This window comes from Schistocerca gregaria, chromosome 8 (genome assembly GCF_023897955.1).
Source record: "Schistocerca gregaria isolate iqSchGreg1 chromosome 8, iqSchGreg1.2, whole genome shotgun sequence".
In the NCBI taxonomy this organism is placed as follows: domain Eukaryota; kingdom Metazoa; phylum Arthropoda; class Insecta; order Orthoptera; family Acrididae; genus Schistocerca; species Schistocerca gregaria.
In genome coordinates this window covers 8,744,605-8,767,993 of record NC_064927.1, presented here as the reverse complement: position 1 = coordinate 8,767,993, position 23,389 = coordinate 8,744,605, and the positions used below count along the sequence as shown (strand labels likewise).

The window sequence follows — 23,389 nt, the reverse complement described above, 5'->3', positions numbered from 1 at the left end:
ACAAATAATCAGGGGTGTGAGCGTTTCGAGATGAGTCATATACAAGTTGCACTTGGTCGTCAGTGGCTGTGTGGCCTAATAGATAAGGCGTCGGACTTCGGATCTGAAGATTACAGGTTCGAATGCTGTCACGCTCGTGTTTTATCAGTTCTGAAAAAGAAACATACCGTTTTAATGTAGCATTTGAGCAGTACGAAACCGTCTGAATGTTGCTGTTGACCATTTTCTGCTTGGAGATGCTCTTGAGCTTGAAACACACACTACAAGACCGGTGTTAACTAGCGAAATGGTCGGCAGAGTGCCGTCACCGCGAGTTTCCACTGGCACTTGCACATCTAAAACAACGTCGGAAAGTAACTCGTTCGCCTTTTGAGTCACATCAAGTATGAGTGTTAATTTTGACGCCACTAGCTCTGCAGGTTGTCATGCAATTCCTTACCTCTCAGAAATGATTATGAAATAAAAGTGAAGTACATGACGAGTGTGACGTTAGGAAAACATTAGGCAACATGGAGAGATTCTGTATGGGACCACCCAACCCAAACGAGTACTGTGTGACGTGCTGCCCGGCAAGTGTTCACCGAAGCAGCCCGGCTAGCTCAGTCGGTAGAGCATGAGACTCTTAATCTCAGGGTCGTGGGTTCGAGCCCCACGCTGGGCGAAACGGAATTTTGTTCCGCTGCAGATGTAAATTACCGTTTTTCTGATTAACGTGATGTAATGGAAATAGCAACTTTAAACTTTGCCTACGTCTCTGTCAGTCGCAAGGAAACTGTATTTGAAGGTGAAGGTGATTTTGTAGACATGTGTGAAAGACATGTTCTGAAATGCAAGTGTTGTTGTTTGGAGAGGACATCGGTTACGTGTCAGATGTGTAGCCAAGCAGTAATGGGTCGCCATAGCTGCAAATATTAGTCGGTAATATGAAGTGTTGTCAGCTGAAGTCTGATGATCCAGACGACCGTAAGGACGAAGTACGCAAAGGTACCGCTAGGCCGCGCCTCTTTAACTCAGTGGTAGAGCACTGGACTAGTAAACCAAGGGTCGTGAGTTCCATCCTCAAAGGAAGAAGTCGAATTTTGGAAATCAGTTGCGCGTCGTGGCCGTATAGCAAACAGTATCTGTGATGACGAACAATTAGCGACATGCCTTTTATTAAGAATTACTCTCAGATGTGATTAAGGCGAATGGCGCAGATAAAGCCTTTGCCAAAGCGGTTCAGCATAAGGTGGGACGAGGCAGTCTGAATTACATTTTATAGATGTATTTCTCACATATGTCAGAGCCTCTCGCGGTCGCCGTCGTCGTCGTCGTCGTCGTCGTCGTCGGCGTCGTCGCCGCCGCCGCCGCTTCTGCAGAAGTAGCAAATGGCCATCGTGGCAAATGCGGCGAGGCACGCCCTGCCTTCGATTCCGTATGCACGAAGTGTGTGGTCTTGTTTTCCAGTCTATATTTGGTCGGTCACGTAAGAGGTTGAATGTAACGAATGGGTGGGAAAGAGCAAGGGCAGCGGCTGTGTAGAACGAAAACACAAATAATCAGGGGTGTGAGCGTTTCGAGATGAGTCATATACAAGTTGCACTTGGTCGTCAGTGACTGTGTGGCCTAATAGATAAGGCGTCTGACTTCGGATCTGAAGATTACAGGTTCGAATGCTGTCACGCTCGTGTTTTATCAGTTCTGAAAAAGAAACATACCGTTTTAATGTAGCATTTGAGCAGTACGAAACCGTCTGAATGTTGCTGTTGACCATTTTCTGCTTGGAGATGCTCTTGAGCTTGAAACACACACTACAAGACCGGTGTTAACTAGCGAAATGGTCGGCAGAGTGCCGTCACCGCGAGTTTCCACTGGCACTTGCACATCTAAAACAACGTCGGAAAGTAACTCGTTCGCCTTTTGAGTCACATCAAGTATGAGTGTTAATTTTGACGCCACTAGCTCTGCAGGTTGTCATGCAATTCCTTACCTCTCAGAAATGATTATGAAATAAAAGTGAAGTACGTGACGAGTGTGACGTTAGGAAAACATTAGGCAACATGGAGAGCTTCTGTATGGGACCACCCAACCCAAACGAGTACTGTGTGACGTGCTGCCCGGCAAGTATTCACCGAAGCAGCCCGGCTAGCTCAGTCGGTAAAGCATGAGACTCTTAATCTCAGGGTCGTGGGTTCGAGCCCCACGCTGGGCGAAACGGAATTTTGTTCCGCTGCAGATGTAAATTACCGTTTTTCTGATTAACGTGATGTAATGGAAATAGCAACTTTAAACTTTGCCTACGTCTCTGTCAGTCGCAAGGAAACTGTATTTGAAGGTGAAGGTGATTTTGTAGACATGTGTGAAAGACATGTTCTGAAATGCAAGTGTTGTTGTTTGGAGAGGACATCGGTTACGTGTCAGATGTGTAGCCAAGCAGTAATGGGTCGCCATAGCTGCAAATATTAGTCGGTAATATGAAGTGTTGTCAGCTGAAGCCTGATGATCCAGACGAAGTACGCAAAGGTACCGCTAGGCCGCGCCTCTTTAGCTCAGTGGTAGAGCACTGGACTAGTAAACCAAGGGTCGTGAGTTGCATCCTCAAAGAAAGAAGTCGAATTTTGGAAATCAGTTGCGCGTCGTGGCCGTATAGCAAACAGTATCTGTGATGACGAACAATTGGCGACATGCCTTTTATTAAGAATTACTCTCAGATGTGATTAAGGCGAATGGCGCAGATAAAGCCTTTGCCAAAGCGGTTCAGCATAAGGTGGGACGAGGCAGTCTGAATTACATTTTATAGATGTATTTCTCACATATGTCAGAGCCTCTCGCGGTCGTCGTCGTCGTCGTCGTCGTCGTCGTCGTCGTCGTCGTCGCCGCCGCCGCCGCTTCTGCAGAAGTAGCAAATGGCCATCGTGGCAAATGCGGCGAGGCACGCCCTGCCTTCGATTCCGTATGCACGAAGTGTGTGGTCTTGTTTTCCAGTCTATATTTGGTCGGTCACGTAAGAGGTTGAATGTGACGAATGGGTGGGAAAGAGCAAGGGCAGCGGCTGTGTAGAACGAAAACACAAATTATCAGGGGTGTGAGCGTTTCGAGATGAGTCATATACAAGTTGCACTTGGTCGTCAGTGACTGTGTGGCCTAATAGATAAGGCGTCGGACTTCGGATCTGAAGATTACAGGTTCGAATGCTGTCACGCTCGTGTTTTATCAGTTCTGAAAAAGAAACATACCGTTTTAATGTAGCATTTGAGCAGTACGAAACCGTCTGAATGTTGCTGTTGACCATTTTCTGCTTGGAGATGCTCTTGAGCTTGAAACACACACTACAAGACCGGTGTTAACTAGCGAAATGGTCGGCAGAGTGCCGTCACCGCGAGTTTCCACTGGCACTTGCACATCTAAAACAACGTCGGAAAGTAACTCGTTCGCCTTTTGAGTCACATCAAGTATGAGTGTTAATTTTGACGCCACTAGCTCTGCAGGTTGTCATGCAATTCCTTACCTCTCAGAAATGATTATGAAATAAAAGTGAAGTACGTGACGAGTGTGACGTTAGGAAAACATTAGGCAACATGGAGAGCTTCTGTATGGGACCACCCAACCCAAACGAGTACTGTGTGACGTGCTGCCCGGCAAGTATTCACCGAAGCAGCCCGGCTAGCTCAGTCGGTAAAGCATGAGACTCTTAATCTCAGGGTCGTGGGTTCGAGCCCCACGCTGGGCGAAACGGAATTTTGTTCCGCTGCAGATGTAAATTACCGTTTTTCTGATTAACGTGATGTAATGGAAATAGCAACTTTAAACTTTGCCTACGTCTCTGTCAGTCGCAAGGAAACTGTATTTGAAGGTGAAGGTGATTTTGTAGACATGTGTGAAAGACATGTTCTGAAATGCAAGTGTTGTTGTTTGGAGAGGACATCGGTTACGTGTCAGATGTGTAGCCAAGCAGTAATGGGTCGCCATAGCTGCAAATATTAGTCGGTAATATGAAGTGTTGTCAGCTGAAGCCTGATGATCCAGACGAAGTACGCAAAGGTACCGCTAGGCCGCGCCTCTTTAGCTCAGTGGTAGAGCACTGGACTAGTAAACCAAGGGTCGTGAGTTGCATCCTCAAAGAAAGAAGTCGAATTTTGGAAATCAGTTGCGCGTCGTGGCCGTATAGCAAACAGTATCTGTGATGACGAACAATTGGCGACATGCCTTTTATTAAGAATTACTCTCAGATGTGATTAAGGCGAATGGCGCAGATAAAGCCTTTGCCAAAGCGGTTCAGCATAAGGTGGGACGAGGCAGTCTGAATTACATTTTATAGATGTATTTCTCACATATGTCAGAGCCTCTCGCGGTCGTCGTCGTCGTCGTCGTCGTCGTCGTCGTCGTCGTCGTCGTCGTCGTCGTCGTCGCCGCCGCCGCCGCTTCTGCAGAAGTAGCAAATGGCCATCGTGGCAAATGCGGCGAGGCACGCCCTGCCTTCGATTCCGTATGCACGAAGTGTGTGGTCTTGTTTTCCAGTCTATATTTGGTCGGTCACGTAAGAGGTTGAATGTGACGAATGGGTGGGAAAGAGCAAGGGCAGCGGCTGTGTAGAACGAAAACACAAATTATCAGGGGTGTGAGCGTTTCGAGATGAGTCATATACAAGTTGCACTTGGTCGTCAGTGACTGTGTGGCCTAATAGATAAGGCGTCGGACTTCGGATCTGAAGATTACAGGTTCGAATGCTGTCACGCTCGTGTTTTATCAGTTCTGAAAAAGAAACATACCGTTTTAATGTAGCATTTGAGCAGTACGAAACCGTCTGAATGTTGCTGTTGACCATTTTCTGCTTGGAGATGCTCTCGAGCTTGAAACACACACTACAAGACCGGTGTTAACTAGCGAAATGGTCGGCAGAGTGCCGTCACCGCGAGTTTCCACTGGCACTTGCACATCTAAAACAACGTCGGAAAGTAACTCGTTCGCCTTTTGAGTCACATCAAGTATGAGTGTTAATTTTGACGCCACTAGCTCTGCAGGTTGTCATGCAATTCCTTACCTCTCAGAAATGATTATGAAATAAAAGTGAAGTACGTGACGAGTGTGACGTTAGGAAAACATTAGGCAGCATGGAGAGATTCTGTATGGGACCACCCAACCCAAACGAGTACTGTGTGACGTGCTGCCCGGCAAGTATTCACCGAAGCAGCCCGGCTAGCTCAGTCGGTAGAGCATGAGACTCTTAATCTCAGGGTCGTGGGTTCGAGCCCCACGCTGGGCGAAACGGAATATTGTTCCGCTGCAGATGTAAATTACCGTTTTTCTGATTAACGTGATGTAAGGGAAATAGCAACTTTAAACTTTGCCTACGTCTCTGTCAGTCGCAAGGAAACTGTATTTGAAGGTGAAGGTGATTTTGTAGACATGTGTGAAAGACATGTTCTGAAATGCAAGTGTTGTTGTTTGGAGAGGACATCGGTTACGTGTCAGATGTGTAGCCAAGCAGTAATGGGTCGCCATAGCTGCAAATATTAGCCGGTAATATGAAGTGTTGTCAGCTGAAGTCTGATGATCCAGACGACCGTAAGGACGAATTACGCAAATGTACCGCTAGGCAGCGCCTCTTTAGCTCAGTGGTAGAGCACTGGACTAGTAAACCAAGGGTCGTGAGTTCCATCCTCAAAAGAAAAAGTCGAATTTTGGAAATCAGTTGCGCGTCGTGGCCGTATAGCAAACAGTATCTGTGATGACGAACAATTAGCGACATGCCTTTTATTAAGAATTACTCTCAGATGTGATTAAGGCGAATGGCGCAGATAAAGCCTTTGCCAAAGCGGTTCAGCATAAGGTGGGACGAGGCAGTCTGAATTACATTTTATAGATGTATTTCTCACATATGTCAGAGCCTCTCGCGGTCGTTGTCGTCGTCGTCGTCGTCGCCGCCGCCGCCGCTTCTGCAGAAGTAGCAAATGGCCATCGTGGCAAATGCGGCGAGGCACGCCCTGCCTTCGATTCCGTATGCACGAAGTGTGTGGTCTTGATTCCCAGTCTATATTTGGTCGGTCACGTAAGAGGTTGAATGTAACGAATGGGTGGGAAAGAGCAAGGGCAGCGGCTGTGTAGAACGAAAACACAAAATATCAGGGGTGTGAGCGTTTCGAGATGAGTCATATACAAGTTGCACTTGGTCGTCAGTGACTGTGTGGCCTAATAGATAAGGCGTCGGACTTCGGATCTGAAGATTACAGGTTCGAATGCTGTCACGCTCGTGTTTTATCAGTTCTGAAAAAGAAACATACCGTTTTAATGTAGCATTTGAGCAGTACGAAACCGTCTGAATGTTGCTGTTGACCATTTTCTGCTTGGAGATGCTGTTGAGCTTGAAACACACACCACAAGACCGGTGTTAACTAGCGAAATGGTCGGCAGAGTGCCGTCACTGCGAGTTTCCACTGGCACTTGCACATCTAAAACAACGTCGGAAAGTAACTCGTTCGCCTTTTGAGTCACATCAAGTATGAGTGTTAATTTTGACGCCACTAGCTCTGCAGGTTGTCATGCAATTCCTTACCTCTCAGAAATGATTATGAAATAAAAGTGAAGTACGTGTCGAGTGTGACGTTAGGAAAACATTAGGCAACATGGAGAGATTCTGTATGGGACCACCCAACCCAAACGAGTACTGTGTGACGTGCTGCCCGGCAAGTATTCACCGAAGCAGCCCGGCTAGCTCAGTCGGTAGAGCATGAGACTCTTAATCTCAGGGTCGTGGGTTCGAGCCCCACGCTGGGCGAAACGGAATTTTGTTCCGCTGCAGATGTAAATTACCGTTTTTCTGATTAACGTGATGTAATGGAAATAGCAACTTTAAACTTTGCCTACGTCTCTGTCAGTCGCAAGGAAACTGTATTTGAAGGTGAAGGTGATTTTGTAGACATGTGTGAAAGACATGTTCTGAAATGCAAGTGTTGTTGTTTGGAGAGGACATCGGTTACGTGTCAGATGTGTAGCCAAGCAGTAATGGGTCGCCATAGCTGCAAATATTAGTCGGTAATATGAAGTGTTGTCAGCTGAAGTCTGATGATCCAGACGACCGTAAGGACGAAGTACGCAAAGGTACCGCCAGGCCCCGCCTCTTTAGCTCAGTGGTAGAGCACTGGACTAGTAAACCAAGGGTCGTGAGTTCCATCCTCAAAGGAAGAAGTCGAATTTTGGAAATCAGTTGCGCGTCGTGGCCGTATAGCAAACAGTATCTGTAATGACGAACAATTAGCGACATGCCTTTTATTAAGAATTACTCTCAGATGTGATTAAGGCGAATGGCGCAGATAAAGCCTTTGCCAAAGCGGTTCAGCATAAGGTGGGACGAGGATGTGTGAATTACATTTTATAGATGTATTTCTCACATATGTCAGAGCCTCTCGCAGTCGTCGTCGTCGTCGCCGCCCCCGCCGCCGCCGCTTCTGCAGAAGTAGCAAATGGCCATCGTGGCAAATGCGGCGAGGCACGCCCTGCCTTCGATTCCGTATGCACGAAGTGTGTGGTCTTGATTCCCAGTCTATATTTGGTCGGTCACGTAAGAGGTTGAATGTAACGAATGGGTGGGAAAGAGCAAGGGCAGCGGCTGTGTAGAACGAAAACACAAAATATCAGGGGTGTGAGCGTTTCGAGATGAGTCATATACAAGTTGCACTTGGTCGTCAGTGACTGTGTGGCCTAATAGATAAGGCGTCGGACTTCGGATCTGAAGATTACAGGTTCGAATGCTGTCACGCTCGTGTTTTATCAGTTCTGAAAAAGAAACATACCGTTTTAATGTAGCATTTGAGCAGCACGAAACCGTCTGAATGTTGCTGTTGACCATTTTCTGCTTGGAGATGCTCTTGAGCTTGAAACACACACTACAAGACCGGTGTTAACTAGCGAAATGGTCGGCAGAGTGCCGTCACCGCGAGTTTCCACTGGCACTTGCACATTAAAAACAACGTAGGAAAGTAACTCGTTCGCCTTTTGAGTCACATCAAGTATGAGTGTTAATTTTGACGCCACTAGCTCTGCAGGTTGTCATGCAATTCCTTACCTCTCAGAAATGATTATGAAATAAAAGTGAAGTACGTGACGAGTGTGACGTTAGGAAAACATTAGGCAGCATGGAGAGATTCTGTATGGGACCACCCAACCCAAACGAGTACTGTGTGACGTGCTGCCCGGCAAGTATTCACCGAAGCAGCCCGGCTAGCTCCGTCGGTAGAGCATGAGACTCTTAATCTCAGGGTCGTGGGTTCGAGCCCCACGCTGGGCGAAACGGAATTTTGTTCCGCTGCAGATGTAAATTACCGTTTTTCTGATTAACGTGATGTAATGGAAATAGCAACTTTAAACTTTGCCTACGTCTCTGTCAGTCGCAAGGAAACTGTATTTGAAGGTGAAGGTGATTTTGTAGACATGTGTGAAAGACATGTTCTGAAATGCAAGTGTTGTTGTTTGGAGAGGACATCGGTTACGTGTCAGATGTGTAGCCAAGCAGTAATGGGTCGCCATAGCTGCAAATATTAGTCGGTAATATGAAGTGTTGTCAGCTGAAGTCTGATGATCCAGACGACCGTAAGGACGAAGTACGCAAAGGTGCCGCTAGGCCGCGCCTCTGTAGCTCAGTGGTAGAGCACTGGACTAGTAAACCAAGGGCCGTGAGTTCCATCCTCAAAGGAAGAAGTCGAATTTTGGAAATCAGTTGCGCGTCGTGGCCGTATAGCAAACAGTATCTGTGATGACGAACAATTAGCGACATGCCTTTTATTAAGAATTACTCTCAGATGTGATTAACGCGAATGGCGCAGATAAAGCCTTTGCCAAAGCGGTTCAGCATAAGGTGGAACGAGGCAGTCTGAATTACATTTTATAGATGTATTTCTCACATATGTCAGAGCCTCTCGCGGTCGTCGTCGCCGCTGCCGCTTCTGCAGAAGTAGCAAATGGCCATCGTGGCAAAAGCGGCGAGGCACGCCCTGCCTTCGATTCCGTATGCACAAAGTGTGTGGTCTTGTTTCCCAGTCTATATTTGGTCGGTCACGTAAGAGGTTGAATGTAACGAATGGGTGGGAAAGAGCAAGGGCAGCGGCTGTGTAGAACGAAAACACAAATTATCAGGGGTGTGAGCGTTTCGAGATGAGTCATATACAAGTTGCACTTGGTCGTCAGTGACTGTGTGGCCTAATAGATAAGACGTCGGACTTCGGATCTGAAGATTACAGGTTCGAATGCTGTCACGCTCGTGTTTTATCAGTTCTGAAAAAGAAACATACCGTTTTAATGTAGCATTTGAGCAGTACGAAACCGTCTGAATGTTGCTGTTGACCATTTTCTGCTTGGAGATGCTCTTGAGCTTGAAACACACACTACAAGACCGGTGTTAACTAGCGAAATGGTCGGCAGAGTGCCGTCACCGCAAGTTTCCACTGGCACTTGCACATCTAAAACAACGTCGGAAAGTAACTCGTTCGCCTTTTGAGTCACATCAAGTATGAGTGTTAATTTTGACGCCACTAGCTCTGCAGGTTGTCATGCAATTCCTTACCTCTCAGAAATGATTATGAAATAAAAGTGAAGTACGTGACGAGTGTGACGTTAGGAAAACATTAGGCAGCATGGAGAGATTCTGTATGGGACCACCCAACCCAAACGAGTACTGTGTGACGTGCTGCCCTGCAAGTATTCAACGAAGCAGCCCGGCTAGCTCAGTCGGTAGAGCGTGAGACTCTTAATCTCAGGGTCGTGGGTTCGAGCCCTACGCTGGGCGAAACGGAATTTTGTTCCGCTGCAGATGTAAATTACCGTTTTTCTGATTAACGTGATGTAATGGAAATAGCAACTTTAAACTTTGCCTACGTCTCTGTCAGTCGCAAGGAAACTGTATTTGAAGGTGAAGGTGATTTTGTAGACATGTGTGAAAGACATGTTCTGAAATGCAAGTGTTGTTGTTTGGAGAGGACATCGGTTACGTGTCAGATGTGTAGCCAAGCAGTAAAGGGTCGCCATAGCTGCAAATATTAGTCGGTAATATGAAGTGTTGTCAGCTGAAGTCTGATGATCCAGACGACCGTAAGGACGAAGTATGCAAAAGTACCGCTAGGCCACGCCTCTTTAGCTCAGTGGTAGAGCACTGGACTAGTAAACCAAGGGTCGTGAGTTCCATCCTCAAAGGAAGAAGTCGAATTTTGGAAATCAGTTGCGCGTCGTGGCCGTATAGCAAACAGTATCTGTGATGACGAACAATTAGCGACATGCCTTTTATTAAGAATTACTCTCAGATGTGATTAAGGCGAATGGCGCAGATAAAGCCTTTGCCAAAGCGGTTCAGCATAAGGTGGGACGAGGCAGTCTGAATTACATTTTATAGATGTATTTCTCACATATGTCAGAGCCTCTCGCGGTCGTCGTCGTCGTCGTCTTCGTCGCCGCCGCCGCCGCCGCTTCTGCAGAAGTAGCAAATGGCCATCGTGGCAAATGCGGCGAGGCACGCCCTGCCTTCGATTCCGTATGCACAAAGTGTGTGGTCTTGTTTCCCAGTCTATATTTGGTCGGTCACGTAAGAGGTTGAATGTAACGAATGGGTGGGAAAGAGCAAGGGCAGCGGCTGTGTAGAACGAAAACACAAATTATCAGGGGTGTGAGCGTTTCGAGATGAGTCATATACAAGTTGCACTTGGTCGTCAGTGACTGTGTGGCCTAATAGATAAGGTGTCGGACTTGGGATCTGAAGATTACAGGTTCGAATGCTGTCACGCTCGTGTTTTATCAGTTCTGAAAAAGAAACATACCGTTTTAATGTAGCATTTGAGCAGTTCGAAACCGTCTGAATGTTGCTGTTGACCATTTTCTGCTTGGAGATGCTCTTGAGCTTGAAACACACACTACAAGACCGGTGTTAACTAGCGAAATGGTCGGCAGAGTGCCGTCACCGCGAGTTTCCACTGGCACTTGCACATCTAAAACAACGTCGGAAAGTAACTCGTTCGCCTTTTGAGTCACATCAAGAATGAGTGTTAATTTTGACGCCACTAGCTCTGCAGGTTATCATGCAATTCCTTACCTCTCAGAAATGATTATGAAATAAAAGTGAAGTACGTGACGAGTGTGACATTAGGAAAACATTAGGCAGCATGGAGAGATTCTGTATGGGACCACCCAACCCAAACGAGTACTGTGTGACGTGCTGCCAGGCAAGTATTCACAGAAGCAGCCCGGCTAGCTCAGTCGGTAGAGCATTAGACTCTTAATCTCAAGGTCGTGGGTTCGAGCCCCACGCTGGGCGAAACGGAATTTTGTTCCGCTGCAGATGTAAATTACCGTTTTTCTGATTAACGTGATGTAATGGAAATAGCAACTTTAAACTTTGCCTACGTCTCTGTCAGTCGTAAGGAAACTGTATTTGAAGGTGAAGGTGATTTTGTAGACATGTGTGAAAGACATGTTCTGAAATGCAAGTGTTGTTGTTTGGAGAGGACATCGGTTACGTGTCAGATGTGTAGCCAAGCAGTAAAGGGTCGCCATAGCTGCAAATATTAGTCGGTAATATGAAGTGTTGTCAGCTGAAGTCTGATGATCCAGACGACCGTAAGGACGAAGTACGCAAAAGTACCGCTAGGCCGCGCCTCTTTAACTCAGTGGTAGAGCGCTGGACTAGTAAACCAAGGGTCGTGAGTTCCATCCTCAAAGGAAGAAGTCGAATTTTGGAAATCAGTTGCGCGTCGTATCCGTATAGCAAACAGTATCTGTGATGACGAACAATTAGCGACATGCCTTTTATTAAGAATTACTCTCAGACGTGATTAAGGCGAATGGCGCAGATAAAGCCTTTGCCAAAGCGGTTCAGCATAAGGTGGGACGAGGCAGTCTGAATTACATTTTATAGATGTATTTCTCACATATGTCAGAGCCTCTCGCGGTCGTCGTCGTCGTCGTCTTCGTCGCCGCCGCCGCCGCCGCTTCTGCAGAAGTAGCAAATGGCCATCGTGGCAAATGCGGCGAGGCACGCCCTGCCTTCGATTCCGTATGCACAAAGTGTGTGGTCTTGTTTCCCAGTCTATATTTGGTCGGTCACGTAAGAGGTTGAATGTAACGAATGGGTGGGAAAGAGCAAGGGCAGCGGCTGTGTAGAACGAAAACACAAATTATCAGGGGTGTGAGCGTTTCGAGATGAGTCATATACAAGTTGCACTTGGTCGTCAGTGACTGTGTGGCCTAATAGATAAAGTGTCGGACTTGGGATCTGAAGATTACAGGTTCGAATGCTGTCACGCTCGTGTTTTATCAGTTCTGAAAAAGAAACATACCGTTTTAATGTAGCATTTGAGCAGTACGAAACCGTCTGAATGTTGCTGTTGACCATTTTCTGCTTGGAGATGCTCTTGAGCTTGAAACACACACTACAAGACCGGTGTTAACTAGCGAAATGGTCGGCAGAGTGCCGTCACCGCGAGTTTCCACTGGCACTTGCACATCTAAAACAACGTCGGAAAGTAACTCGTTCGCCTTTTGAGTCACATCAAGAATGAGTGTTAATTTTGACGCCACTAGCTCTGCAGGTTATCATGCAATTCCTTACCTCTCAGAAATGATTATGAAATAAAAGTGAAGTACGTGACGAGTGTGACATTAGGAAAACATTAGGCAGCATGGAGAGATTCTGTATGGGACCACCCAACCCAAACGAGTACTGTGTGACGTGCTGCCCGGCAAGTATTCACAGAAGCAGCCCGGCTAGCTCAGTCGGTAGAGCATTAGACTCTTAACCTCAAGGTCGTCGGTTCGAGCCCCACGCTGGGCGAAACGGAATTTTGTTCCGCTGCAGATGTAAATTACCGTTTTTCTGATTAACGTGATGTAATGGAAATAGCAACTTTAAACTTTGCCTACGTCTCTGTCAGTCGCAAGGAAACTGTATTTGAAGGTGAAGGTGATTTTGTAGACATGTGTGAAAGACATGTTCTGAAATGCAAGTGTTGTTGTTTGGAGAGGACATCGGTTACGTGTCAGATGTGTAGCCAAGCAGTAATGGGTCGCCATAGCTGCAAATATTAGTCGGTAATATGAAGTGTTGTCAGCTGAAGTCTGATGATCCAGACGACCGTAAGGACGAAGTACGCAAAGGTACCGCCAGGCCCCGCCTCTTTAGCTCAGTGGTAGAGCACTGGACTAGTAAACCAAGGGTCGTGAGTTCCATCCTCAAAGGAAGAAGTCGAATTTTGGAAATCAGTTGCGCGTCGTGGCCGTATAGCAAACAGTATCTGTAATGACGAACAATTAGCGACATGCCTTTTATTAAGAATTACTCTCAGATGTGATTAAGGCGAATGGCGCAGATAAAGCCTTTGCCAAAGCGGTTCAGCATAAGGTGGGACGAGGATGTGTGAATTACATTTTATAGATGTATTTCTCACATATGTCAGAGCCTCTCGCAGTCGTCGTCGTCGTCGCCGCCCCCGCCGCCGCCGCTTCTGCAGAAGTAGCAAATGGCCATCGTGGCAAATGCGGCGAGGCACGCCCTGCCTTCGATTCCGTATGCACGAAGTGTGTGGTCTTGTTTCCCAGTCTATATTTGGTCGGTCACGTAAGAGGTTGAATGTAACGAATGGGTGGGAAAGAGCAAGGGCAGCGGCTGTGTAGAACGAAAACACAAATTATCAGGGGTGTGAGCGTTTCGAGATGAGTCATATACAAGTTGCACTTGGTCGTCAGTGACTGTGTGGCCTAATAGATAAGGCGTCGGACTTCGGATCTGAAGATTACAGGTTCGAATGCTGTCACGCTCGTATTTTATCAGTTCTGAAAAAGAAACATACCGTTTTAATGTAGCATTTGAGCAGCACGAAACCGTCTGAATGTTGCTGTTGACCATTTTCTGCTTGGAGATGCTCTTGAGCTTGAAACACACACTACAAGACCGGTGTTAACTAGCGAAATGGTCGGCAGAGTGCCGTCACCGCAAGTTTCCACTGGCACTTGCACATTAAAAACAACGTAGGAAAGTAACTCGTTCGCCTTTTGAGTCACATCAAGTATGAGTGTTAATTTTGACGCCACTAGCTCTGCAGGTTGTCATGCAATTCCTTACCTCTCAGAAATGATTATGAAATAAAAGTGAAGTACGTGACGAGTGTGACGTTAGGAAAACATTAGGCAGCATGGAGAGATTCTGTATGGGACCACCCAACCCAAACGAGTACTGTGTGACGTGCTGCCCGGCAAGTATTCACCGAAGCAGCCCGGCTAGCTCCGTCGGTAGAGCATGAGACTCTTAATCTCAGGGTCGTGGGTTCGAGCCCCACGCTGGGCGAAACGGAATTTTGTTCCGCTGCAGATGTAAATTACCGTTTTTCTGATTAACGTGATGTAATGGAAATAGCAACTTTAAACTTTGCCTACGTCTCTGTCAGTCGCAAGGAAACTGTATTTGAAGGTGAAGGTGATTTTGTAGACATGTGTGAAAGACATGTTCTGAAATGCAAGTGTTGTTGTTTGGAGAGGACATCGGTTACGTGTCAGATGTGTAGCCAAGCAGTAATGGGTCGCCATAGCTGCAAATATTAGTCGGTAATATGAAGTGTTGTCAGCTGAAGTCTGATGATCCAGACGACCGTAAGGACGAAGTACGCAAAGGTGCCGCTAGGCCGCGCCTCTGTAGCTCAGTGGTAGAGCACTGGACTAGTAAACCAAGGGCCGTGAGTTCCATCCTCAAAGGAAGAAGTCGAATTTTGGAAATCAGTTGCGCGTCGTGGCCGTATAGCAAACAGTATCTGTGATGACGAACAATTAGCGACATGCCTTTTATTAAGAATTACTCTCAGATGTGATTAACGCGAATGGCGCAGATAAAGCCTTTGCCAAAGCGGTTCAGCATAAGGTGGAACGAGGCAGTCTGAATTACATTTTATAGATGTATTTCTCACATATGTCAGAGCCTCTCGCGGTCGTCGTCGCCGCTGCCGCTTCTGCAGAAGTAGCAAATGGCCATCGTGGCAAAAGCGGCGAGGCACGCCCTGCCTTCGATTCCGTATGCACAAAGTGTGTGGTCTTGTTTCCCAGTCTATATTTGGTCGGTCACGTAAGAGGTTGAATGTAACGAATGGGTGGGAAAGAGCAAGGGCAGCGGCTGTGTAGAACGAAAACACAAATTATCAGGGGTGTGAGCGTTTCGAGATGAGTCATATACAAGTTGCACTTGGTCGTCAGTGACTGTGTGGCCTAATAGATAAGACGTCGGACTTCGGATCTGAAGATTACAGGTTCGAATGCTGTCACGCTCGTGTTTTATCAGTTCTGAAAAAGAAACATACCGTTTTAATGTAGCATTTGAGCAGTACGAAACCGTCTGAATGTTGCTGTTGACCATTTTCTGCTTGGAGATGCTCTTGAGCTTGAAACACACACTACAAGACCGGTGTTAACTAGCGAAATGGTCGGCAGAGTGCCGTCACCGCGAGTTTCCACTGGCACTTGCACATCTAAAACAACGTCGGAAAGTAACTCGTTCGCCTTTTGAGTCACATCAAGTATGAGTGTTAATTTTGACGCCACTAGCTCTGCAGGTTGTCATGCAATTCCTTACCTCTCAGAAATGATTATGAAATAAAAGTGAAGTACGTGACGAGTGTGACGTTAGGAAAACATTAGGCAGCATGGAGAGATTCTGTATGGGACCACCCAACCCAAACGAGTACTGTGTGACGTGCTGCCCTGCAAGTATTCAACGAAGCAGCCCGGCTAGCTCAGTCGGTAGAGCGTGAGACTCTTAATCTCAGGGTCGTGGGTTCGAGCCCTACGCTGGGCGAAACGGAATTTTGTTCCGCTGCAGATGTAAATTACCGTTTTTCTGATTAACGTGATGTAATGGAAATAGCAACTTTAAACTTTGCCTACGTCTCTGTCAGTCGCAAGGAAACTGTATTTGAAGGTGAAGGTGATTTTGTAGACATGTGTGAAAGACATGTTCTGAAATGCAAGTGTTGTTGTTTGGAGAGGACATCGGTTACGTGTCAGATGTGTAGCCAAGCAGTAAAGGGTCGCCATAGCTGCAAATATTAGTCGGTAATATGAAGTGTTGTCAGCTGAAGTCTGATGATCCAGACGACCGTAAGGACGAAGTATGCAAAAGTACCGCTAGGCCGCGCCTCTTTAGCTCAGTGGTAGAGCACTGGACTAGTAAACCAAGGGTCGTGAGTTCCATCCTCAAAGGAAGAAGTCGAATTTTGGAAATCAGTTGCGCGTCGTGGCCGTATAGCAAACAGTATCTGTGATGACGAACAATTAGCGACATGCCTTTTATTAAGAATTACTCTCAGATGTGATTAAGGCGAATGGCGCAGATAAAGCCTTTGCCAAAGCGGTTCAGCATAAGGTGGGACGAGGCAGTCTGAATTACATTTTATAGATGTATTTCTCACATATGTCAGAGCCTCTCGCGGTCGTCGTCGTCGTCGTCTTCGTCGCCGCCGCCGCCGCCGCTTCTGCAGAAGTAGCAAATGGCCATCGTGGCAAATGCGGCGAGGCACGCCCTGCCTTCGATTCCGTATGCACAAAGTGTGTGGTCTTGTTTCCCAGTCTATATTTGGTCGGTCACGTAAGAGGTTGAATGTAACGAATGGGTGGGAAAGAGCAAGGGCAGCGGCTGTGTAGAACGAAAACACAAATTATCAGGGGTGTGAGCGTTTCGAGATGAGTCATATACAAGTTGCACTTGGTCGTCAGTGACTGTGTGGCCTAATAGATAAGGTGTCGGACTTGGGATCTGAAGATTACAGGTTCGAATGCTGTCACGCTCGTGTTTTATCAGTTCTGAAAAAGAAACATACCGTTTTAATGTAGCATTTGAGCAGTACGAAACCGTCTGAATGTTGCTGTTGACCATTTTCTGCTTGGAGATGCTCTTGAGCTTGAAACACACACTACAAGACCGGTGTTAACTAGCGAAATGGTCGGCAGAGTGCCGTCACCGCGAGTTTCCACTGGCACTTGCACATCTAAAACAACGTCGGAAAGTAACTCGTTCGCCTTTTGAGTCACATCAAGAATGAGTGTTAATTTTGACGCCACTAGCTCTGCAGGTTATCATGCAATTCCTTACCTCTCAGAAATGATTATGAAATAAAAGTGAAGTACGTGACGAGTGTGACATTAGGAAAACATTAGGCAGCATGGAGAGATTCTGTATGGGACCACCCAACCCAAACGAGTACTGTGTGACGTGCTGCCCGGCAAGTATTCACAGAAGCAGCCCGGCTAGCTCAGTCGGTAGAGCATTAGACTCTTAATCTCAAGGTCGTGGGTTCGAGCCCCACGCTGGGCGAAACGGAATTTTGTTCCGCTGCAGATGTAAATTACCGTTTTTCTGATTAACGTGATGTAATGGAAATAGCAACTTTAAACTTTGCCTACGTCTCTGTCAGTCGTAAGGAAACTGTATTTGAAGGTGAAGGTGATTTTGTAGACATGTGTGAAAGACATGTTCTGAAATGCAAGTGTTGTTGTTTGGAGAGGACATCGGTTACGTGTCAGATGTGTAGCCAAGCAGTAAAGGGTCGCCATAGCTGCAAATATTAGTCGGTAATATGAAGTGTTGTCAGCTGAAGTCTGATGATCCAGACGACCGTAAGGACGAAGTACGCAAAAGTACCGCTAGGCCGCGCCTCTTTAACTCAGTGGTAGAGCGCTGGACTAGTAAACCAAGGGTCGTGAGTTCCATCCTCAAAGGAAGAAGTCGAATTTTGGAAATCAGTTGCGCGTCGTGGCCGTATAGCAAACAGTATCTGTGATGACGAACAATTAGCGACTTGCCTTTTATTAAGAATTACTCTCAGACGTGATTAAGGCGAATGGCGCAGATAAAGCCTTTGCCAAAGCGGTTCAGCATAAGGTGGGACGAGGCAGTTTGAATTACATTTTATAGATGTATTTCTCACATATGTCAGAGCCTCTCGCGGTCGTCGTCGTCGTCGTCTTCGTCGCCGCCGCCGCCGCCGCTTCTGCAGAAGTAGCAAATGGCCATCGTGGCAAATGCGGCGAGGCACGCCCTGCCTTCGATTCCGTATGCACAAAGTGTGTGGTCTTGTTTCCCAGTCTATATTTGGTCGGTCACGTAAGAGGTTGAATGTAACGAATGGGTGGGAAAGAGCAAGGGCAGCGGCTGTGTAGAACGAAAACACAAATTATCAGGGGGGTGAGCGTTTCGAGATGAGTCATATACAAGTTGCACTTGGTCGTCAGTGACTGTGTGGCCTAATAGATAAAGTTTCGGACTTGGGATCTGAAGATTACAGGTTCGAATGCTGTCACGCTCGTGTTTTATCAGTTCTGAAAAAGAAACATACCGTTTTAATGTAGCATTTGAGCAGTACGAAACCGTCTGAATGTTGCTGTTGACCATTTTCTGCTTGGAGATGCTCTTGAGCTTGAAACACACACTACAAGACCGGTGTTAACTAGCGAAATGGTCGGCAGAGTGCCGTCACCGCGACTTTCCACTGGCACTTGCACATCTAAAACAACGTCGGAAAGTAACTCGTTCGCCTTTTGAGTCACATCAAGAATGAGTGTTAATTTTGACGCCACTAGCTCTGCAGGTTATCATGCAATTCCTTACCTCTCAGAAATGATTATGAAATAAAAGTGAAGTACGTGACGAGTGTGACATTAGGAAAACATTAGGCAGCATGGAGAGATTCTGTATGGGACCACCCAACCCAAACGAGTACTGTGTGACGTGCTGCCCGGCAAGTATTCACAGAAGCAGCCCGGCTAGCTCAGTCGGTAGAGCATTAGACTCTTAATCTCAAGGTCGTCGGTTCGAGCCCCACGCTGGGCGAAACGGAATTTTGTTCCGCTGCAGATGTAAATTACCGTTTTTCTGATTAACGTGATGTAATGGAAATAGCAACTTTAAACTTTGCCTACGTCTCTGTCAGTCGTAAGGAAACTGTATTTGAAGGTGAAGGTGATTTTGTAGACATGTGTGAAAGACATGTTCTGAAATGCAAGTGTTGTTGTTTGGAGAGGACATCGGTTACGTGTCAGATGTGTAGCCAAGCAGTAAAGGGTCGCCATAGCTGCAAATATTAGTCGGTAATATGAAGTGTTGTCAGCTGAAGTCTGATGATCCAGACGACCGTAAGGACGAAGTACGCAAAAGTACCGCTAGGCCGCGCCTCTTTAACTCAGTGGTAGAGCACTGGACTAGTAAACCAAGGGTCGTGAGTTCCATCCTCAAAGGAAGAAGTCGAATTTTGGAAATCAGTTGCGCGTCGTGGCCGTATAGCAAACAGTATCTGTGATGACGAACAATTAGCGACATGCCTTTTATTAAGAATTACTCTCAGATGTGATTAAGGCGAATGGCGCAGATAAAGCCTTTGCCAAAGCGGTTCAGCATAAGGTGGGACGAGGCAGTCTGAATTACATTTTATAGATGTATTTCTCACATATGTCAGAGCCTCTCGCGGTCGTCGTCGTCGTCGTCTTCGTCGCCGCCGCCGCCGCCGCTTCTGCAGAAGTAGCAAATGGCCATCGTGGAAAATGCGGCGAGGCACGCCCTGCCTTCGATTCCGTATGCACAAAGTGTGTGGTCTTGTTTCCCAGTCTATATTTGGTCGGTCACGTAAGAGGTTGAATGTAACGAATAGGTGGGAAAGAGCAAGGGCAGCGGCTGTGTAGAACGAAAACACAAATTATCAGGGGTGTGAGCGTTTCGAGATGAGTCATATACAAGTTGCACTTGGTCGTCAGTGACTGTGTGGCCTAATAGATAAGGCGTCGGACTTCGGATCTGAAGATTACAGGTTCGAATGCTGTCACGCTCGTGTCTTATCAGTTCTGAAAAAGAAACATACCGTTTTAATGTAGCATTTGAGCAGTACGAAACCGTCTGAATGTTGCTGTTGACCATTTTCTGCTTGGAGATGCTCTTGAGCTTGAAACACACACTACAAGACCGGTGTTAACTAGCGAAATGGTCGGCAGAGTGCCGTCACCGCGAGTTTCCACTGGCACTTGCACATCTAAAACAACGTCGGAAAGTAACTCGTTCGCCTTTTGAGTCACATCAAGAATGAGTGTTAATTTTGACGCCACTAGCTCTGCAGGTTATCATGCAATTCCTTACCTCTCAGAAATGATTATGAAATAAAAGTGAAGTACGTGACGAGTGTGACATTAGGAAAACATTAGGCAGCATGGAGAGATTCTGTATGGGACCACCCAACCCAAACGAGTACTGTGTGACGTGCTGCCCGGCAAGTATTCACCGAAGCAGCCCGTCTAGCTCAGTCGGTAAAGCATGAGACTCTTAATCTCAGGGTCGTGGGTTCGAGCCCCACGCTGGGCGAAACGGAATTTTGTTCCGCTGCAGATGTAAATTACCGTTTTTCTGATTAACGTGATGTAATGGAAATAGCAACTTTAAACTTTGCCTACGTCTCTGTCAGTCGCAAGGAAACTGTATTTGAAGGTGAAGGTGATTTTGGAGACATGTGTGAAAGACATGTTCTGAAATGCAAGTGTTGTTGTTTGGAGAGGACATCGCTTAAGTGTCAGATGTGTAGCCAAGCAGTAAAGGGTCGCCATAGCTGCAAATATTAGTCGGTAATATGAAGTGTTGTCAGCTGAAGTCTGATGATCCAGACGACCGTAAGGACGAAGTATGCAAAAGTACCGCTAGGCCGCGCCTCTTTAGCTCAGTGGTAGAGCACTGGACTAGTAAACCAAAGGTCGTGAGTTCCATCCTCAAAGGAAGAAGTCGAATTTTGGAAATCAGTTGCGCGTCGTGGCCGTATAGCAAACAGTATCTGTGATGACGGACAATTAGCGACATGCCTTTTATTAAGAATTACTCTCAGATGTGATTAAGGCGAATGGCGCAGATAAAGCCTTTGCCAAAGCGGTTCAGCATAAGGTGGGACGAGGCAGTCTGAATTACATTTTATAGATGTATTTCTCACATATGTCAGAGCCTCTCGCGGTCGTCATCGTCGTCGTCGTCGTCGTCGTTGCCGCCGCCGCTTCTGCAGGAGTAGCAAATGGCCATCGTGGCAAATGCGGCGAGGCACGCCCTGCCTTCGATTCCGTATGCACGAAGTGTGTGGTCTTGTTTCCCAGTCTATATTTGGTCGGTCATGTAAGAGGTTGAATGTAACGAATGGGTGGGAAAGAGCAAGGGCAGCGGCTGTGTAGAACGAAAACACAAATTATCAGGGGTGTGAGCGTTTCGAGATGAGTCATATACAAGTTGCACTTGGTCGTCAGTGACTGTGTGGCCTAATAGATAAGACGTCGGACTTCGGATCTGAAGATTACAGGTTCGAATGCTGTCACGCTCGTGTTTTATCAGTTCTGAAAAAGAAACATACCGTTTTAATGTAGCATTTGAGCAGTACGAAACCGTCTGAATGTTGCTGTTGACCATTTTCTGCTTGGAGATGCTCTTGAGCTTGAAACACACACTACAAGACCGGTGTTAACTAGCGAAATGGTCGGCAGAGAGCCGTCACCGCGAGTTTCCACTGGCACTTGCACATCTAAAACAACGTCGGAAAGTAACTCGTTTCGCCTTTTGAGTCACATCAAGCATGAGTGTTAATTTTGACGCCACTAGCTCTGCAGGTTGTCATGCAATTCCTTACCTCTCAGAAATGATTATGAAATAAAAGTGAAGTACGTGACGAGTGTGACGTTAGGAAAACATTAGGCAGCATGGAGAGATTCTGTATGGGACCACCCAACCCAAACGAGTACTGTGTGACGTGCTGCCCGGCAAGTATTTCACCGAAGCAGCCCGTCTAGCTCAGTCGGTATAGCATGAGACTCTTAATCTCAGGGTCGTGGTTTCGAGCCCCACGCTGGGCGAAACGGAATTTTGTTCCGCTGCAGATGTAAATTACCGTTTTTCTGATTAACGTGATGTAATGGAAATAGCAACTTTAAATTTTGCCTACGTCTCTGTCAGTCGCAAGGAAACTGTATTTGAAGGTGAAGGTGATTTTGTAGACATGTGTGAAAGACATGTTCTGAAATGCAAGTGTTGTTGTTTGGAGAGGACATCGGTTACGTGTCAGATGTGTAGCCAAGCAGTAAAGGGTCGCCATAGCTGCAAATATTAGTCGGTAATATGAAGTGTTGTCAGCTGAAGTCTGATGATCCAGACGACCGTAAGGATGAAGTATGCAAAAGTACCGCTAGACCGCGCCTCTTTAGCTCAGTGGTAGAGCACTGGACTAGTAAACCAAGGGTCGTTAGTTCCATCCTCAAAGGAAGAAGTCGAATTTTGGAAATCAGTTGCGCGTCGTGGCCGTATAGCAAACAGTATCTGTGATGACGGACAATTAGCGACATGCCTTTTATTAAGAATTACTCTCAGATGTGATTAAGGCGAATGGCGCAGATAAAGCCTTTGCCAAAGCGGTTCAGCATAAGGTGGGACGAGGCAGTCTGAATTACATTTTATAGATGTATTTCTCACATATGTCAGAGCCTCTCGCGGTCGTCGTCGTCGTCGTCTTCGTCGCCGCCGCCGCCGCCGCTTCTGCAGAAGTAGCAAATGGCCATCGTGGCAAATGCGGCGAGGCACGCCCTGCCTTCGATTCCGTATGCACAAAGTGTGTGGTCTTGTTTCCCAGTCTATATTTGGTCGGTCACGTAAGAGGTTGAATGTAACGAATGGGTGGGAAAGAGCAAGGGCAGCGGCTGTGTAGAACGAAAACACAAATTATCAGGGGTGTGAGCGTTTCGAGATGAGTCATATACAAGTTGCACTTGGTCGTCAGTGACTGTGTGGCCTAATAGATAAGGTGTCGGACTTGGGATCTGAAGATTACAGGTTCGAATGCTGTCACGCTCGTGTTTTATCAGTTCTGAAAAAGAAACATACCGTTTTAATGTAGCATTTGAGCAGTACGAAACCGTCTGAATGTTGCTGTTGACCATTTTCTGCTTGGAGATGCTCTTGAGCTTGAAACACACACTACAAGACCGGTGTTAACTAGCGAAATGGTCGGCAGAGTGCCGTCACCGCGAGTTTCCACTGGCACTTGCACATCTAAAACAACGTCGGAAAGTAACTCGTTCGCCTTTTGAGTCACATCAAGAATGAGTGTTAATTTTGACGCCACTAGCTCTGCAGGTTATCATGCAATTCCTTACCTCTCAGAAATGATTATGAAATAAAAGTGAAGTACGTGACGAGTGTGACATTAGGAAAACATTAGGCAGCATGGAGAGATTCTGTATGGGACCACCCAACCCAAACGAGTACTGTGTGACGTGCTGCCCGGCAAGTATTCACTGAAGCAGCCCGGCTAGCTCAGTCGGTAGAGCATTAGACTCTTAATCTCAAGGTCGTGGGTTCGAGCCCCACGCTGGACGAAACGGAATTTTGTTCCGCTGC

At 46.7% G+C, this 23,389-nt stretch overlaps 16 non-coding genes across 16 annotated transcripts; all 16 read left to right on the top strand.

The window, feature by feature from the left end:
• Positions 1–588: 588 nt before the first annotated feature.
• Positions 589–661, top strand: Trnak-cuu (transfer RNA lysine (anticodon CUU)). Its single transcript has one exon. It is a non-coding gene; the product is annotated as a tRNA-Lys (tRNA).
• A 1,457-nt stretch (positions 662–2,118) lies between these two features.
• Positions 2,119–2,191, top strand: Trnak-cuu (transfer RNA lysine (anticodon CUU)). Its single transcript has one exon. It is a non-coding gene; the product is annotated as a tRNA-Lys (tRNA).
• A 1,445-nt stretch (positions 2,192–3,636) lies between these two features.
• On the top strand, positions 3,637–3,709 carry Trnak-cuu (transfer RNA lysine (anticodon CUU)). Its single transcript has one exon. It is a non-coding gene; the product is annotated as a tRNA-Lys (tRNA).
• A 1,460-nt stretch (positions 3,710–5,169) lies between these two features.
• Positions 5,170–5,242, top strand: Trnak-cuu (transfer RNA lysine (anticodon CUU)). Its single transcript has one exon. It is a non-coding gene; the product is annotated as a tRNA-Lys (tRNA).
• Positions 5,243–6,681: 1,439 nt separating this feature from the next.
• On the top strand, positions 6,682–6,754 carry Trnak-cuu (transfer RNA lysine (anticodon CUU)). The gene has a single exon. It is a non-coding gene; the product is annotated as a tRNA-Lys (tRNA).
• A 1,436-nt stretch (positions 6,755–8,190) lies between these two features.
• Positions 8,191–8,263, top strand: Trnak-cuu (transfer RNA lysine (anticodon CUU)). Its single transcript has one exon. It is a non-coding gene; the product is annotated as a tRNA-Lys (tRNA).
• A 1,421-nt stretch (positions 8,264–9,684) lies between these two features.
• On the top strand, positions 9,685–9,757 carry Trnak-cuu (transfer RNA lysine (anticodon CUU)). The gene has a single exon. It is a non-coding gene; the product is annotated as a tRNA-Lys (tRNA).
• Positions 9,758–11,199: 1,442 nt separating this feature from the next.
• On the top strand, positions 11,200–11,272 carry Trnak-cuu (transfer RNA lysine (anticodon CUU)). Its single transcript has one exon. It is a non-coding gene; the product is annotated as a tRNA-Lys (tRNA).
• A 1,442-nt stretch (positions 11,273–12,714) lies between these two features.
• Trnak-cuu (transfer RNA lysine (anticodon CUU)) lies at positions 12,715–12,787 on the top strand. Its single transcript has one exon. It is a non-coding gene; the product is annotated as a tRNA-Lys (tRNA).
• Positions 12,788–14,223: 1,436 nt separating this feature from the next.
• Trnak-cuu (transfer RNA lysine (anticodon CUU)) lies at positions 14,224–14,296 on the top strand. Its single transcript has one exon. It is a non-coding gene; the product is annotated as a tRNA-Lys (tRNA).
• Positions 14,297–15,717: 1,421 nt separating this feature from the next.
• On the top strand, positions 15,718–15,790 carry Trnak-cuu (transfer RNA lysine (anticodon CUU)). Its single transcript has one exon. It is a non-coding gene; the product is annotated as a tRNA-Lys (tRNA).
• Positions 15,791–17,232: 1,442 nt separating this feature from the next.
• On the top strand, positions 17,233–17,305 carry Trnak-cuu (transfer RNA lysine (anticodon CUU)). Its single transcript has one exon. It is a non-coding gene; the product is annotated as a tRNA-Lys (tRNA).
• Positions 17,306–18,747: 1,442 nt separating this feature from the next.
• Trnak-cuu (transfer RNA lysine (anticodon CUU)) lies at positions 18,748–18,820 on the top strand. Its single transcript has one exon. It is a non-coding gene; the product is annotated as a tRNA-Lys (tRNA).
• Positions 18,821–20,262: 1,442 nt separating this feature from the next.
• Trnak-cuu (transfer RNA lysine (anticodon CUU)) lies at positions 20,263–20,335 on the top strand. Its single transcript has one exon. It is a non-coding gene; the product is annotated as a tRNA-Lys (tRNA).
• Positions 20,336–21,779: 1,444 nt separating this feature from the next.
• On the top strand, positions 21,780–21,852 carry Trnak-cuu (transfer RNA lysine (anticodon CUU)). Its single transcript has one exon. It is a non-coding gene; the product is annotated as a tRNA-Lys (tRNA).
• Positions 21,853–23,294: 1,442 nt separating this feature from the next.
• Positions 23,295–23,367, top strand: Trnak-cuu (transfer RNA lysine (anticodon CUU)). The gene has a single exon. It is a non-coding gene; the product is annotated as a tRNA-Lys (tRNA).
• Positions 23,368–23,389: the final 22 nt, after the last annotated feature.